The following is a 16,297-nucleotide window of genomic DNA, read 5'->3' as shown; positions in this document are numbered from 1 at the left end:
TCCACTTCTCTGTCTCTCTCTCCCTTTCTCTCCCTCTTTCTCTCTCCCTCTTTCTCTCTCCCTTCCACCTCTTTCTTTCTCTCTCTCTTTCTCTCTCTCCCTTTCTTCTCTCTCCCTTCCACCTCTTTCTCTCTCTCTCTCCCTTCCGCCTCTCTCTCTCTCTCTCTCCCTTCCACTTCTCTGTCTGTCTGTCTCTCTCCCTTCTACCTCTCTGTCTCTCTCTCTCCCTTTCTCTCTCTCTCTCTCTCACCCCCCCGCCGGTGAATTTTTTTTCTCTTTTTTTATCAATCAGCGGGTCCGGTTGCCATTCAGCTGGCTTCCCCCAGACAGGAAGTTCTCCCCTTTGATGCGAGGGGGGGGGGAGGAGGAGGAGAAGGAGAAGGAGAGGGAGGGGGGAGGGAGAGAGAGAGGTGGGGGGGGGGAAGGGATCGAAAGACAATTATTTGCGTTGTTCAACTTGGCTTTTCAGGATTGTAACTTTCGATGGTCAGAAGGTGGAGTGGAAGCGAAGGGAGCTTGGGGACGGGGGGGGACGCGGAGGAGAGAGAGGTTGGGGGGGGGAGGGAGCCAACCAGCCAGCCAGCCAGCCAGCGGAAGGCGTCTACTCCAAGCTCCCTTTCAGATAGGAATCTGGGACAGATTTTGCCAACAGCCAGAAGCGCGGGGCCCTTTGGTAATAAAATAGCCCATGTAATTTGACACTTCAACTTGCTGGGCTTCTCTTGCGAGTTGATTCACTTTTATTCTTTCTACTAACACGGTGCTCTTTTTTTTTTTTTTTTTCCTTCCCCCTTTTGGCTGGGTTGAAGGTTTGGGGGTCGGTGGTGTGTCTTTTTTTTTTTTTTTTTAAATCCTGGTTTATTTTTATTTGATATTTGATGATTATTATTTTCCCTCTTCGCCGCCCGCACCCCCCCTTCCCCTCTCTCTCTCGCGTCCCCCGGAAAAAGCAAGGAAATAAGCGCGATTGAAAAGAGAGAGAGAGACACACAGAGAGAGAGACATACACAAAACTTCACCTTCCTCGAGCTGCCGGACTGCGACCTGCAAGCCGCAGGGCGAGGGGGCAAAAAAAAAAAAAGGGGGGGGTGTTGAAAAACGACAATATTGGGTTTTTTTTTTTTTTTTTTAAATTCTTTTCCATGCCGCTTCTCCTTTTGGCCTTTTGGATGCTTGCCTTGCTTCCCGCCGGCTTCCCTATGCGTTTTGCCCGCCGGCCGCCCCAGCTGCTCGGTTTCTCCAGCGCCGAGCCCTAGGTAAGTTTTTTGGCGTCCGGCTGGTTCCCGCGTTCTCGGTGCACCAGGGGTTCCTTCCTTTGGAGGGGTGGAGGGGTTCCCCCTTCCTGGCCGTGGGGGGGGGGTGGCTTGCAGAAACAATGGAAAAGGTCCGGGGGAGCGGAGAGAAGAAGGCAGGCAGGCAGGCAGGCAGGCGAGGTTGGATGGAGCTGGCGAGCGATGGGGTTGGGGGGCCAGCTTGCAAAAAAAAAAACCGGGGGCTCCTCCAGCGAGTGTGTCTTGCCAGCAGAAGAGTGGGAAGACTTCTTAAAGGGGCCGGGGTGCTTTTTCGGGGATCGTTGGGCGCCGGGGGTGGGTGGGTGGGTGGGCTGGAAGCCTGGGAGCTCCCTGGGGGGGAGTGGGGAGAAAAGGGGGGGAGATGCGCTTAATTAATTGGCCTGCGAGATTAAATAAGTTGCTTGTGGTTGTGGGTTTTTTTTTCTTCCCGATGGGGGTGGGTGGGTGGGATGGGAGAAGGGCGCCCGGGAAAGAGAACCTTTATATCTAATTTATATATATATATATATATAAAATTAGATCTATCATTTATATATGTAGATATAAATAAAATCCGCACAGGGGTGAGCGGAAGCGTGCAAGGAAAAAAAAAAAAGAAGAAGAGGGGAGCAAAGAATAAATCTGCGTTCGGTATCGATTGAGCCGCGAGAGGTGTTTCTTTTGTGTGTGTGTGTGTGTGTGTGTTGTGTTTGTGGCATCTGAAGTTTTGAAGAGCCGCAACAATGTTGCCTCGGCAAAGGGAAGCCAAACCGGAGCAGGCTCGGTTGTGGCATTAAAAAAAACCAAAAACAAACAAATACATACAGACACACAAAACAAAGGAGGTTTAAAAATAAGCTGGTGGTTTGACTGGCGGGAGGAGAGGGGGGTGTTCAGGCATGTTTCCCCCCCCCTTTTTTTGCTTTTCCTGGCTCTCTCTCTCTCCCCTCCCCTCCCCATTTCGCGCCCACCCTAACCCCCCCCTCCTCGTGTCTCCTGACCCGGCTTTCCACTCCGGCCAAGCGCCTTTCCCTAAAAAAGCGACGCCTTTTCTGGATCGGTGGCCTCGGAGGGAGGAAGAGTTTGACGCCCGCGTGGAAAGGGATGTGCGAGCGGCGGGGGGGGGGGGGAGAGAAAAAGAAAGAGCCGGGTGGAAGGAGGAGGAATCTCGCCCTCCTCCGCTCGCGGGCTTGGGAATTGAGGCCTCTTTAAGCTAGGCTGGAGGGATATGTGGGGGGGGGGCGGGCGAAGGGCTTGGAATAGCCGCCCCCCCCCCCCACCCTCCCTTCGTACATCTGTCCAGGAAGGCCAGGAGAAGGGGGGGAGCGCAGGAAAAGCATGTGCGTGCGCTCTTGCCTTCTTAACATGGGGGGGGGGTTGTGGGGAGGGTCTCTTCTCTCCCCCCCCTTCTCTCTGGCTGGAACGCTAGCCGGTAAAATTAAATTTTAAATTTTTTAAAAAAAGCAGAAGGGACGCAACGAGCCAGCAATGCCAGCGGTTCAAACAGGAGCCTGGAGTTCCTTGCCTTAACCCCGGAGAAAGTCTCCGAGGCTGATTTAGAAAACAGAAGGAGGGGAGGGGAGAGGAGAGGAGAGGGGCGGGAAGGGAGAATCCCGAGATTCCTTTTTTATTTTTTTTTCCTTTCTGTCCTGCAAACTTTTTTGGGCGTGTGGGGTGTGTGTGTGTGGTGGTCTTGCCTGGAGGCACCCTCGTGGGAAGGAGGGAAGGCTTCCATTTCGGAACTTTCCCCCCACACTCTTCCAAAAGACCCTTCCTCTTTAATTAGAAGCTGTAATTAAACATGGGCCTAAGAAACGAGGGAGGGGGAAGGAGCTGTGAAGCTCAGCATGGCCCACAGGGTAGGACGTTTGACTTGTCCCCTACAGTCACACACACAGAGAGAGGGAGGTAGGGTTTGAAATCTGGGGTCCCCCCCCCTCCCTATCATCCCTGGGAGTTGTGTGTGTTTGGGGTATGTGCACACAGGGAGAGAGAGACAGACAGACAAAACTGGAATCGCTGATCTGATCTCTTTTAACTTAAAGGATGTTCTGGGGCCAGAAGAATTGGCTCTAATGTGACGCTGGGTGTTCTGAGCAACCTCTCTCTCTCTCACTCTCTCCCCCTCCCCTCCTTTCTCTCCCCCACTCCCCCTTGACATGAGAGTGAAGGATTTAACTTGGCAGGTTGAACAAATGCTCTCTTGAAAGGTTTCCAAGAGACAGTAAGAAAGCAGGAACAGGATTGAATGGACTGAGGTTTCTTTTGGGGGAGAGGAGGGGGGGGGGCTTTTTTTTTTTAAAAAAAGAAACCTTGAATAGCCACTGGATGCCTCTCGACAAGCCCCGGTGGGACTGAGAGACCCTCTGAAAGGGCAAAAGGCTTTTGAGTCCCAAGGCTTGCCTGGAGATAGATGATGAGGAAAGGGGGTGGCGGGGTGGCGGGTGGGGGGGGGCAGAGGGATGCTTGGATCTGCAATATGGGCTCTTGGCTTGAGAAGCTGGAAAGAAGGTTAATGATGGGAATGATGATTATATGCTAGCATTAGGGGAAGGGGGTTTACAAGAGGAGATTAGGGCTGGAATGGGTGGGCTCCCTGGGGTATAGTAGCTTCTAAAAGGGTCAGAGCCAGGCCGAGGGTTCAGAGGGATGGGGGGGGGGGATGGCCAGCCACTCACTCACTGGATTAGATTACCGGGTTTTTCCTGGCCTTTGTCCATCTGGGAAAAAAAAAACTGTCTTTTTCTCACCCAAGGAACCTAACCAGATAGAAGCGATATTGGGGCCCTGTGGCTGGCGGGTGTAATAAATTATTAGCCGAAGTCAGATCTTGGCTTAAGGGAGGGCAGTAAGGGAATGCAGGCTTGTAAAAATGTCCACAGGGAGGTCTTCTCCATGCAAAAGGCCTGGAACGTCTCCAGGGGTTCCACCGACCGGACCACACACAACAACTTGGCTGGACGGGTGACCGTTTTTTTAAAAGTCCAGCATTTTATGGAAAGAAAAAGGTTGTAAAGGATAAAAATGCAGCCCCTTTCCCTATTTTTCAGGGTGGGGAAAGAAGCTGCATCTGGTTATCATAACATTTGTGTCATTTCTTAAAAGACCCCCCAATAAGCCTTGTAGACTTGGTAAAAGGAGCGTCAAACTCCCAAGCACAACTCCAAATCGGCGCTCATATACAAGGGAGGCCTGGACTTACGACCGGCTGTCGAGCCAGAATTGCTGTTACTAAGCGAGTTTTGCCCCGTTTTACAACCCTTTCTCGCTGCCGCTGTGAGAGGAAGCCCTGCCGTTCGGTTAGTAACACAGTTGTTAAAGTGAATCTGCTTTTCCCGTCGAAGGTTGCAAAAGGAGGAATCCCATGATCCCAGGATACTGCTACCCGCCATAAATACGAACCCGTTTGCCAAGCATCTGGATTTGGATCACGTGGCCGCGGAGGATGCTGCCACAGTCACGAAGCGTGAGAAATAACTATGTATCACTGAGCAAAGCGCTTGGAAGAAAAAAAAAAGTCCATTTGTAAACTTCTTCTGGCATGGTTCTGCAAATTGGAAGTTCATCTGTCAGAAATGGTGTAGGGTCTCCTGCTTGGGCAGGGGGTTGGACTAGATGACCTACAAGGTCCCTTCCAACTCTGTTAATCTGTTAATTAATTCTCTTCAACACCAGCCTTCCTTTGGATAGGGGATTGGAGGCTAAAACATATGAAGAACGGTTGCAGGAACCAGGCATGGCTAGTCTAGTGAAGAGAATAACCAGGGGAGACATGTTAGCAGTTTTCCAATATTTGAGGGGCTGCCACAGAGAGGAAGGGGTCAAGCTATTTTCCAAAGCACCCGAAGACCAGACAAGGAATAATGGATGGAAACTGAACAAGGAGAGATTCAACCTAGAAATAAGGAGGAACTTTCTGACAGTGAGAGCAATCAACCCATGGAACAGAAGTTGCCTTCGGAAGTTTGGGAGCTTCATCACTGGAGGCTTTCAAGAAGAGATTGGACTGCCATCTGTCTGAAATGATGTAGGGTTTCCTGCTTTGGTGGGGGGTTGGACTAGATGACCTACAAGGTCCCTTCCAACTCTGTTAATCTGTTAATTTACTTGTCTAGAAAATGACCCATTGCCGATTTTATAATCTGGGAGAATTTGGAGCCTTTTCAACATAATCCCCAAAACCAAACCGAGTAATGCTCACAAGTGCATTTTATTTATATTATTTTATTATTATTATTATTTTATTTTGTTAGTCTGTTAGGATTGATCTTTCTTCTGTTAGGGCCCTGATTCAGATTTATGAAAGCCAAGGAGGATCAGAGATGACCTTTTTCCTGTTCGAACTTGAAGATGGTGAAACTACCAGCCGTCAAACAAAAGGCCCATTGAAAGCAAGATCTTGCAATGGAACACGTGGGTGGTTCCATGGACTTGGCTGAAGCTGTCTTCCCCCTCGTTTTGGGGGACTGTGAAAGGATACTACACACAGAGGAAGAGAAAAGGCGGTGCTAGGAGCTAATTTTTAAAAGCGGGCTTGCAAAATGCACGTCTCTTCAACAGACCTAAGAATGATCTTGAAAATCGAAATAGCGACCCTGGGAGACCTTGCTGCTTGCAGAATAATTGGTATACAGGGAGCCCCCGACTTAACAACAGTTCATTTAGGGATCGTTGAAAGTTACAACGGCACTAAAAAAAAAGTGACTGTTTTTCACAAGTTGCAGCATCCCCCCCCCCACATGGTCACATGGTCAAAATTGGGACGCTTGGCAACCGACTCATATTTATGACGGTTGAGTGTTCCTGGGTCACGGGATCTCCTTTTGCGACCTTCCGACAAGCAAAAGTCCGTGTTTTAAGGTTCACTTCGCGACCCTGTTAACTAACTATCCAACTGCAGTGATTCAGTTAACAAGCGGGGAGGGAAAGATTGTAAATTGGGGCAGAACTCGCTTAAGTGTCTCGCTGAACAGCAGAAATTTTGGTCGTCCGTCGAGGACTACCTGTACGTAAATTAATCCATTTTCGAGAGGTAGCTTTCAAAAAGGTTTTCTGCGGGTGTGTACGGAGAATAATTGATATATTTTCGAGAGGTAGCTTTCAGAAAGTTTTCTGGGGAATCTTCTGCCACTAATAAAGCTCTTAAAGGGTTACTTTTCAACCCTAGTTGTGATATAGATCATTAAGGGACTTGAAATGTAGAAGTTGATTTAGATTCTCTCTCTGTCTCTCTCTCTCTCTGTCTCTCTCTCTCTCTGTCTCTCTCTCTCTGTGTCTCTGTCTCTCTCTGTCTCTCTCTGTCTCTGTCTCTCTGTCTCTTTCTGTTTCTGTCTTTCTGTCTCTCTCTCTGTGTGTGTGTGTGTGTGTGTCTGTCTCTGTGTGTCTCTATGTCTTTGTTTCTGTCTCTGTCTCTCTGTCTCTCTCTGTCTCTCTGTCTTTCTCTCCCTCTCTCTCTCTCTCTGTGTCTCTATGTCTCTGTTTCTGTCTCTGTCTCTCTGTCTCTCTCTGTCTCTCTCTGTCTCTCTGTCTCTGTCTCTGTTTCTGTCTTTCTCTCTCTCTCTCTCTCTCTGTGTGTGTCTCTATGTCTCTGTTTCTGTCTCTGTCTCTCTCTGTCTCTGTCTCTCTCTGTCTCTCTCTGTTTCTGTCTTTCTGTCTCTCTCTCTCTCTCTCTCTCTCTCTGTGTGTCTCTGTCTCTCTCTGTCTCTGTGTCTCTGTCTCTCTGTCTCTGTTTCTCTCTGTCTGTCTCTCTGTCTCTGTCTCTCTTTTAAAGCTCTGCAGGGTTTTACACTTTGCCTTTCAAATCTGGATTTCTCTTTAAAAACAAAGGCAAAGTTTTTTTTTTTAAAAAAAATGGTTTTGGAATCCAGAGGTGGGCTTGCTGTTCTTGAGAAACAGAATTTTAGCTTCCTGCTTGCTGAAAAAAAAAGAACTTAGAAGGATGGTTCAAAGTTTGATAGTATTTGTGGCCCCCTAAACTTCGGGGAGGATTAAGGATGCTGCGGGGAAGGGGGAGAAAGATTAATAATTATAATTAGCGGCATCCTTTGTGAAAGAGTAGCTTTGGAACAATGCTGTGGCAGCTTTGGCGATAAAGGATGTGTTATAATTGAGTGAAATTAAACACAGCTCGCTTGTTAGGAAGTAAATATCTGAATAAAAACAAATACTAACACTGTGGTGTGCCAATGCAGAGGCACGAAAGGGTCTACAGATGGAAAAGCTGAATTGTTTCTATGAATTCTATTGGTATTTTTCTAAGCACAAGGTTCTGGCACTGATGATGTTACCTAGTTGGGTCATGAAATGTCTGGAAGAAAACAAGCAACCTCAGAGAGCCCCAAGAACCCCAGCTGTTCAACCCTGAGCTGCAAATATTCTCTCCTTTCTGTTGCTAAGTGAGGCATTGGTTGAGTGAGTTTTGCTCCGTTTTACAATCTTTTTTTTTTTTGCCATAGTTGTTAAGTGAGTCCCCACAGTTGTTAAGCCAATCTGGCTTCCCTATTGACTTTGTCAGAAGGTCGCAAAAGGGGAATCGCGGGAGATTGCGACCGCCATAAATACGAGTCGGTTGCCAAGCTTTGCACAACCATGGGAAGGCTTCCAATGGTCAGAAGTGTGAAAAACAGCCATAAGTCCCTTTTTCTCAGTGCTGTTGTAACTTTGAATGGTCACTAAATGAACTGTTGTAAGATGAAGGCTATCTATACTCTGGAACAAGGAGAGCTAATATCTTAGGAAGGTTTCATATTTGATTCAGAAATGGCTGGGCTGAGGGACAAATTTAGAATAGAATGAATGAGCTGGAAGGGATCTTGGAGGTCTTCTAGTCCAGCCCCTTGGTCAACCCCTTGGTCAACCATTTCAGATAAATGGCTGTCTAGTTTCTTCTTAAAAACCTCCAGTGATGAAGCACCCACAACTTTTGAAGGCAAGCTGTTCTACTGGTTAATTGTCCTCACTGTTAGGAAGTTTCTCCTTAATTCCAGGTTGTTTCTCTCTTTGATTAGTTTCCAACCATTGTTTCTTGTCTTGCCTTCTGGTGCTGTGGAAAATAATTTGATCCCCTCTTCTTTGTGGCAGCCCCTCAAATACTGGAAGACTACTATCATGTCACCCCTAATTCTTCTTTTCTTAGACTAGCCAGACTCAAAACCTGCAGCCGTTCTTCATATGTTTTGGTCTCCAGGTCTTTGATCCTCTTAGTTGCTCTTCTCTGAACTTTTTCCAAAGTCTCAACATCATTTTTTTGTAGTATGGTGACCAAAATTGGTTGCAGCATTCCAGGTGTGGCCTTACTAAGGGTTTATAAAAGCAGTACTAATACTTCAGGTGATCGTGATTCTACGCCTCTGTTTATACAAAGATTGTATTAGCTTTTTTGGCTGCTGCCGCACACGGCTGGCTCATATTCAAGTGATCGTCCATTAATACTCCAGATGTGGAACCTGGATCTGTTTTGTTTTTTTTTAAAATTTGATTTATATTCCGCCCTTCTCCGGAGACTCAGGGCGGCTTACAATGCGTTAAGCAATAGCCTTCATACTTTTGTATATTTTTGAGGGCCACACCAAGGTTTGCACCAAGAGCTTTTAGGTGGACAAAACCAGAATCCCAATGCTGGAGAACTTTCAAGTTTGTGAAGAATATGATGATCCTGGGAGCGTCTGGAAGACCTACCATCCCAGTTCTTAAACCCTTCCTAGATCAGCATTTTAGCCTTTCATAAGACGCTGAGCTTGTCGATCAAAAGGTCGGCAGTTCAGCGGTTTGAATCCCTAGTGCTGCGTAATGGGGTGAGCTCCCGTTACTAGTCCCAGCTTCTGTCAACCTAGCACTTCCAAAGCATGTAAAAAATGCAAGTAGAAAAATAGGGACCAGCTTTGGTGGGAAGGTAACAGCGTTCCGTGCCCCTTTGGCGTTTAGACATGCCGGCCACGTGACCACGGAGACGTCTTCGGACAGCGCTGGCTTTTCGGCTTTGAAACGGAGATGAGCACTGCCCCCTAGAGTCGGGAACGACTAGCACGTATGTGCGAGGGGAACCTTTACCTTTACCCTCTCCAAACTGAAAAAAAGCCACTGGTTGTGCCTCATGGACTTTGGGATAACTTCAGGTCACCCAACCAAGAGTTTGGAGAGTCATATGTGGTCAGTAGACTGTCCATTTCACTCCTGCGCCAAGTCTATAACATGGTTTGCTTAATTTCGGCTTAGCCTGGCAGGGAAAACCCACATCTTTGCTTTATGGATCATAGTTTATGTTTTACTACACCAACTGAGTCTGGATAACTGTGCTAAACTATGTGAATGGTGGGGAAACTAGAGGTGGGTTTCAGAAGGTTCTGACTAGTTCTGGAGAACCGGTAGTGGAAATTTTGAGTAGTTTTGACAACCGGTAGTAAAAATTCTGACTGGCCCTGCCCCCATCTATTCTCTGCCTCCCGAGTCCCAGTTGATCAGGAGGAAATAAGGATTTTGCAGTAACCTTCCCCTGGATTGGGGTGGGAATGGAGATTTTACAGTATCCTTCCCCTGCCACGCCCACCAAGCCATGCCATGCCCACCAAGCAACGCCCACAGAACCAGTAGTAAAAAAATTTGAAACCCACCACTGGGGGAAACCCTAATTTTTTCTAGCAACTTCAATGTAAAATCATCTTCAGGTTGAACTGCTTATCCGATTTGTTTGTTCAAAAGGGAGCTGTTCCGAATTCATACAGGAAAAGGTTGGTTTCTAACATGTGATCAGTAGCATCATAGTTTCCTTGGTTCTAGATGGATTTTCTGTGATTCTTAAAATATGACTTGCCTTTTCAGGTATGTTTGAAAAGTCATTTTGGGTGACTACTGTAGGTTTTTTTTTTTTTAATTAATTGGAATTGCCTAATTCACATGCTAATGTACTTTTTAATTGAGTGGAGCAAAGTTTTGGATTCTAATAGAGGCTGGCACTTACGAAGAGACTTAGGGACACATTAAAGTCTAACACTTAACCAATGTGGCAAGAAAAGTGACAAAATGTGGCAAAACTCACTTAACAGATGTCTCACTTAGCAACAAAAATATTGGCCTGGGAAAACTTGGAGCCTTTTCTAAATAATCCCCAAAACTGAACTGAGTAGTGTTCACAATTGCGGTTTTTTTTTTAAAAGTCCTTGACTTATGGCCACAGTTGAGCCCAACGTTTCTATTCTTAAGCGAGACCGTTGTTGTGAGTTTTGTCTCATTTTACGGCCTTCCCTGCCACAGTTGTTACTAAGTGAATCACTAACGGTTGTTAAGTTAGTGAATACAGTTGTTCTGTAAATCCGGTGATTGTGTGGGGATGCTACAACAGTCATATGAAAAACGGATCATAAATCACCCTTTTTCAACGCCGTTGTACTTTCAAACGGTCACTAAATGATAAGTTGTAAAGTCAAGAACTGTCCGGTAATAGGATTCTTGCAATCCAATACCAAGTATTTCCAATGGAAATGATTATCCTGTGGACTAGTCTCTTGCTTAGTTTTCATTGAAGCTTCCTTGCTTTTAAGGAAAGTGAGCCTGATATACCGATTTGTTTCCTAGCTGCCATGAAGTGTGATTCATTCCTTAAGCAAGAGCAAACTTTGACTTGAGTACTGGATGGAGGATAGGTGACTCTTCTGGACAAACTTGTAGTAAGGCGGGTGTGGCAGTAGGGCTGACACCAACATCAGGCTGCCAGAGCCTTCCTTTCTCACTTCTCTTAAATTGCAGGACATCTGGGTGTGGTTCTCAGCAGATACTCACAGCGCTACTATTGGGATAGTATCAAGGTCACATGAAGTGTTAGTAGATAAGGCCTTAGTTAAAACCACACTTGGAATATTCCATCCAGCTTTGGTCCCCATGATATAAAAAAGATGTTGAGGTTCTGGAAAAAGGGCAGAGAAGAGCAACAAGAATGATTAGGGGATTGGAGGCTAAAACATACGAAGAAGGGTTGCAGGTATTGGATATGTCTAGTCTAATGAAAGGGATGCGGTGGCTCAGTGGCTAAGACACTGAGCTTGTCGATCGGAACGTCGGCAGTTCAGCGGTTCGAATCCCTAGCGCTGCGTAACGGAGTGAGCTCCCGTTACTTGTCCCAGCTTCTGCCAACCTAGCACTTCGAAAGCTCGTAAAAAATGCAAGTAGAAAAATAGGGACCACCTTTGGTGGGAAGGTAACAGCGTTCCATGTGCCTTTGGCGTTTAGTCATGCCGGCCACATGACCACAGAGACGTCTTCGGACAGCGCTGGCTCTTCGGCTTAGAAACGGAGATGAGCACCGCCCCCTAGAGTCGGGAACGACTAGTACACATGTGCAGGGTAATTTTTACTTTTACTTTTACTCTAATGAAAAGAAGGACTAGGGGTGATGTGATAGCAGTCTTCCAACATTTGAGGGGCTGCCACAAAGACAAGGGGATCAAACTATGTATCAAAGCACCAGAGGGACAAGAAGTAAGGGATGGAAATTAACGAAGGGGAGATCCAACCTAGAACTAAGAAGAAATTTCTTGACAGTGAGAACAATAAACCACTGGAACAGCTTGCCTCCAGAAGTTGTGGCTGCTTCAACACCTGAGGTTTTTAAGAAGAGATGGGACAACCATTTGTCCAGCATGGTATAGGGTCTCTTGTTTAAAAAAGAGTTGGACTAATGGCCTCCAAGCCCAAGGTCTCTTCCATCCCTGTTATTCTGAATAGGGAGATATCTCCTCATCTGGAATCCTGGTGTCTTAGCCAGGAAAAGTAGTATCCTCCCCAGAATCAACTTTTAAAGTAATGGCTCCAGATATTTACTATTCACCTGCTATTACCATACCCAGAAAGTTTTGGAGTTGTATGGTTCTAGCTTACAAATCACCAGTGAAGTAACCAAGAAAAGGACCGATTGTAATAAAAGCCATGTGGTGTAACTGCTACAAACCGCAGGATGTCTATGGAGATTCTCAGTCATCCAGCCATCATGGTTGTCCCATAGGTGCTTCTTCAAGAAGCAATTGGACTTCCTTCTTTTTCTTTGAAGACGTTTCGCTTCTCAAGGAGAGAAGCAACTTAGAACTAAGGGGAAATATCCTGACAGTTAGAACAATTAATCAGTGGAACAATTGCCTCCAGAAGTTGTGAATGCTCCAACACTGGAAGTTTTTAAGAAGATGTTGGATAACCATTTGTCTGGTGTAGGGTTTCCTGCCTAGGCAGGAGGTTGGACTAGAGGACCTCCAAGGTCCCTTCCAACTCTGTTATTCTATTCTATTCTATTCTATTCTATTCTATTCTATTCTATTCTATTCTATTCTATTCTATTCTATTCTATTCTATTCTATTCTATTCTATTCTATTCCTACTCTACTCTACTCTACTCTACTCTACTCTACTCTACTCTACTCTACTCATCCAAGAAGCTTCTTCAGCTCTGACTGGATCGTGGGAAATGGAAGGATTTATACTCCTTGCAGAGAGCTGGTTATTTGCATTCTCTTAGAGAGTTATTGAGGCCACTTGGAGGATTGTCTGTGTCCTCAGGATCACTTGAGTGGTGCAAATGGGTATGGACCCTTCTTGGAACTGTTGAAAGGAGCTGTGTTGTCAGCAGTTCCAAGAAGGCTCCACGCCCTCCGGTGACCCCGAGGACACAGACAAAACTCCAAGTGGCCTCAATGACGCTCTCAAAAGAATGCAAATGACCAGCTGTCTGCAAGGAGTAGACGTCCTCCTATTCCCCACCATCCAGTCAGAGCTGAAGAAGCTTCTTGGATGAGAAGTAAAATGCCTTTCAAGAAAAACCAGAAAGTCCAGTTGCCTCTTGGAAAAAAAGCATCTTTGGGACGACAAGCTACAGGAGGCTATAATTTGCCTTTCAAAACTAGCCTTAGGTAATCGGAGTAAACAAAGAGGAAGAGAAAGTGAGAAAGTTGGAGCAGATAAAGTATAAAATCACTCCCGATTGAGCAAGTCATCATTGAAAAGAATCAACACCCCCTCGCTCCACGGAATCTTTCCTGCCAAGTTTATTTCACCTGTACCAGTCCTCCCAGGATTTCTAAACTTTGTGTCTGAATCCTTAAGTCCCAGCAAATCTTTTTTCTTAAGCGATTTCCATTGCCAAAATTCTTTGGGCAGAAACTCCCCCCTCCAAAAAAAAACAACCCAAAGAAACTCCTGCTTTTCACAAAAGAGGACAATTGCTGCATTCTGAGAATAATTGAAAGGTCCCTTGGTGGCCACCATGCACTCAAAATTAGAAGTCCCTTAAATCCAAGGGTTCTTGTGGCTCAGTGGGAGATGCAAGCAAATTTTGGAAGGGGGTTGCACATTTCAGGGAGTGCTGGGAGGATTAGAAAGAATAGAATAGAATAGAATAGAATAGAATAGAATAGAATAGAATAGAATAGAACAGAACAGAACAGAACAGAACAGAACAGAACAGAACAGAACAGAACAGAACAGAACAGAATTTTTATTGGCCAAGTGTGATTGGACACACAAGGAATTTGTCTTGGTGCATATGCTTTCAGTGTACATAAAAGAAAAGATACGTTCATCAAGAATCATAAGGTACAACACTCAATGATAGTCATAGGGTACAAATAAGCAATCAGGAAACAATATCAATATAAATCATAAGGATACCCGCAACAAAGTTACAGTCATACAGTCATCAGTGGGAGGAGATGGGTAAAGGGAACGATGAGAAGATTAATAGTAATGCAGACTTAGTGAATACTTTTACAGTGTTGAGGGAATTATTTGTTTAGCAGAGTGATGGCGTTCGGGAAAAAGCTGTCCGTGTGTCTAGTTGTTCTGGTGTCCAGTGCCCTATAGCATTGTTTTGAGGGTAGGAGTTGAAACAGTTTATGTCCAGCATGCGAGGGGCGTGTAAATATTTTCACAGCCCTCTTTTTGACTCGTGCAGTATACAGGTCCTCAGTGGAAGGCAGGTTGGTAGCAATTGTTTTTTCTGTAGAAAGTGGGTAGGGAGTAGAAAACAAATATTCTGATATTCAATGGCTACAACAAGATGCAGAAACACTCTGAATAAATGGGGCTATCCAGGTGACTTCCACCCTTTGCGATTGTGGTGACATGCAGACAACAACAACAACAACAACAACAACAACAACACACACACGCACACACACACATCTGTCCCTTGTGTCCTGATCAGTGCACCTCATGGCAGCACACACAACGCAATTAACATTGCTAGTTTCTGGACAAGATCTTTTTTAACTTGTACATATTTTAATCTTGTATTTTATACTTTAAATTTTATGTCTTTTTTAAAAATGTGATGCTTCTGAAACGAAGAAACAGAAACTTGAAAAAGAGGAAGGGAAGGAAGGTAGGTAGGTAAGTAGAGGGAAGGAAGGGAAAGAAGGAAGGAAGGAAGAAAAGGAAGGGAAGGGAAGGTAGTAGTTGGGTAGGTATGTGGAAGGAAGGAAGGAAAGATAGGTAGGTGGAAGGAAGGAAAAGGAAGGTAGGTAGGTAGGTAGAGGGAAGGAAGGAAGGAAAGGAAGGTACCCTGTTTCCCCAAAATAAGACATCCCCTGATAAAAAGCCCAAACAGGTTTTTGAATGCATGGCAATAAGGCCAAGTGCTTATTTCAGGGTTCAAAGAAATATAAGATAGGGTCTTATTTTCAGGGAAACATGGTAGGTAGGTAGGTAGAGGGAAGGAAGGAAGGAAAGGTAGGTACGTAGGTAGAGGGAAGGAAAGGAAAGGAAGGGAAGGTAGATAGTAGTTGGGTAGGTAGGTAGAGGGAAGGAAAGGAAGGTAGGTAGGTAAAGAAGGGAGGAAAGAAGGAAGGAAATTAAGGAAGGAAAGAAAGTGGAGGGAAGGAAAAAAGGAAGGTAGGAAGGAAGGAAGGAAGGATATGATCCATTATGTGAAGCCAAGTTAATTTATGATTTTAAGGAATCAAAGTTGAAGAACCCCTGCCTTAATTCAATACACCACTGTCCGGTTCTTTTGTGCACAGATGGTTTCTGGTAAAACGGCAAATCGGCTTGACCCAAATTCCTATCACAGTCCATCTCTTTTGGACTGTGCTCCAAATGGAAACTCTAGTTTGTTGTTTCGGTGGACTAAATACGTTCCTGGGTGGGTGACTGGGGGGGGAGGAGACCTGCTAGGTTCTAATTGGCAAGAATGGAAACCAAGCCCTAAATGGTTAGTAGTAATACCGACAGTACATAAATGCAACCAGCGATTGTGTCACAATGCAACCTAAAGGTTGCATTTCGAAGCTTGGGGGGGGAAAAACAACCAATCCCCTTTGAAGAATCTTCTATTTTTTTTGTTGCTGGCTCGAAATTGGCATAACCCAAGAACGGATCAACTTCTTGGCAAGCCACAAGCAAGGCTATATGGTCCTGTTGTCAACAGAGTGTCATAACAAATTGGGAGGCTGCAAGCACCGCTTAGTTGTGTTGACAAAAGCTTAATCGGCACCTGCAACAGATGTTCTACTCGGGACGTGGGTGCTTCAATCCTTCGTTTGCAAGGAGGAAAATCAGATAATATAAGGAGTGAGTCTGATGAGATCCTCTTTTGTCTCCCCCATTTTGTTTTTTCTCTTATTTGGGTCCCGGCTTGAATGGGTTTTGGGGTTCTGCTTGTTTTTGATGGGGGAGTGTGAAATAAATAACAGGAATGCCCTTCTCTGGACCTAAAGCATGGAGCAGTTTGATCCCTGCTCTTCCTCTGATTAAAGATGAACGAAAAAAGATACCTCCTGGCAGGGGTGAAATCCAGCAGGTTCTGACAGGTTCTGGAGAACCGGTAGCAGAAATTTTGAGCAGTTCGGAGAATCTACAAATGCCACCTCTGGCTGGCCCCAGGGTAAGGGTGGGAATGGAGATTTTGCAATATCCTTCCCCAGGAATGGGGTGGGAGTGGGGATTTTGCAGTATCTTTCCCCTGCCACACCCACCAAGCCACACCATGCCCACCAAGCCACGCCCACAGAACCGGTAGTAAAATAATTTGGATTTCATCACTGCCTTCTGGT

The 16,297-nt window shown here is 45.7% G+C and overlaps 1 protein-coding gene across 7 annotated transcripts in view; it reads left to right on the top strand.

Moving 5' to 3' along the window:
- The first annotated feature begins 544 nt into the window (after window positions 1-544).
- Window positions 545-16,297, top strand: part of ZMIZ1 (zinc finger MIZ-type containing 1) — a 520,224-nt gene continuing 504,471 nt past the window's right edge. For 5 of the 7 annotated variants that reach the window (XM_060694124.2, XM_060694123.2, XM_060694122.2 and 2 more), the window contains exon 1: window positions 545-1,256. The gene's annotated coding sequence lies outside the window, so the exon portion shown is untranslated. The remainder of the gene's footprint in view (window positions 1,257-16,297) is intronic. The other 2 variants (XM_087871876.1, XM_087871874.1) reach the window with 1 other exon arrangement.

The sequence above is a fragment of the Pantherophis guttatus genome, chromosome 6, assembly GCF_059756535.1.
Source record: "Pantherophis guttatus breed Tessera chromosome 6, ASM5975653v1, whole genome shotgun sequence".
NCBI lineage: Eukaryota > Metazoa > Chordata > Lepidosauria > Squamata > Colubridae > Pantherophis > Pantherophis guttatus.
The sequence above is the reverse complement of the archived record's forward strand: the minus strand, read 5'-3'. Positions and strand labels throughout refer to the sequence as shown.